Source organism: Haliotis cracherodii, unplaced genomic scaffold (genome assembly GCF_022045235.1).
Source record: "Haliotis cracherodii isolate W230 unplaced genomic scaffold, xgHalCrac1.p SCAF_20, whole genome shotgun sequence".
NCBI lineage: Eukaryota > Metazoa > Mollusca > Gastropoda > Lepetellida > Haliotidae > Haliotis > Haliotis cracherodii.
This window is the reverse complement of record NW_027266276.1, coordinates 16,898,569-16,900,275: the sequence shown is the minus strand read 5'-3', so window position 1 is coordinate 16,900,275 and position 1,707 is coordinate 16,898,569.

Below are 1,707 nucleotides of genomic sequence, written 5' to 3'. Positions count from 1 at the left end.
GTCAACAACACACGCTCGGTAACTAAGACACCTTTGGACTCCGGCTGCCTAAGATATCTTTTCACTGAGGGGACGTGATAGCCGCATATGTACACCCACACACACGCACACTAATAGCGAGATGTCAGATGTCCCGCTACAGCTATAATTTCCTCAATCGTTGTGCAGTCACTCGCCTGTGGCGTGCCAGTATCATGTAATCGTGGGTTCAAATCTCAAATTTGTTTTGAGTAATGTTTATTGGTTTGTCAGCACCGTACCTGTGTCCGCTGTAAGTGGTACACGTCACTCCAGCCTTTACTCAAGTAGCAAGCTGACACGCCGTGGTTGGACTGAAATACTGTTCAATGGCGATAAAACCAACTCACTGTCTTATTGTAATGTTGTAATCTTTCACATGTATATGATATGCAACTCTACACTAAATAGGATAGGATGTAACGGTTCATCCAACTATCGATGCACTTGGTTTTAGCGTACGGTGGTATGAGGACAAAACATCGTTGTTACTTCGAAATGTCATTAATCATAACCCCCAACTATAATATATAATGAAAGTCATCTCGTGTAATTCCGGACGATCTCCTTTGCAATCTTTTGAAGCAGGGACACGACATGCCTGTTAGGCTGACAATATGTCGCTGCTAATCGGTAATTATTGTTAGACCTGAGAGAAAACGTGAACATCGTGCATGTAAGACACGATTAAAAGACGTTCCAAAGAGGCTCATTTTCAATGTTTCAATGTTGAAGAAGAAAAATACTTACTTAGTTTTCTTTCGGTATGTTGGAATCAATGTTGTTGAGCCGGAAGTATGCAGTTAATCGACCGTTATCAGAAGCGGGGCAGTGCTGTTGTACTCGGGTGTAACTACACAAGTTTTACGATTTTGTCAAAATCTCCACGTACGCGTCTTTCGCAAACAGTGTTCGAGACTAACTATGTTATCCAGTGGTCAGTAATACCTATGCTTGTAATATACTGAACAACAAAAGTTGAATAAGATTTAATGCAAAGTTATGTTTTTTACCAAATCTGAAACAATTTCGGTTTGCAACAGATAAGAGACTCCTGTAAGTGTTCAAATCGTTTCATTTGCCATACTGACCTGATTTCATAAAAAACATGAACATGCCAAAATGTCAATTTACAAATCAATAGTGTGTGTGTCCACCTCTGGTTGCGATGCAAGCAACACATATTCGTCTCATGGAATAGACCAGACGTCACACAAAGTCCTGTGGGATATCTGTCCATATTTTCTGGAGCATGTTTCGAAGTTCCTGGAGTGTCTGTGGAACAAGTGGTTGACGTCGAAGGCGCCGACCCATCTCATCCCACATGTGCTCGATTGGTGCGAGATCAGGGGAGCGAGTCGGCCAGGGGATGACATTGTTGAAGAGATTCCTGAACAAGTCGAGCAATATGAGGCCGGGCGTTGTCATGTTGAAAGGTAATGCCTGGGCCATGACGTCGAAAAAACTGTAGAACAACAGGGCCGATGATCTCGTCGCGGTAGTGCTGCCCATTGAGATTTCCCTCTACCACTATCAAACGGGTCCTCTGTCTTGCTGTAATCCCATCCCATACCATAACGCTGCCGCCCCCGAACCGATCTTCTTCCATGACACAATGATTGACGTAACGTTCACCTCGACGTCGGTACACTCGAATCCGTCCATCGCTGTGGCTGAGGTGAAAACGAG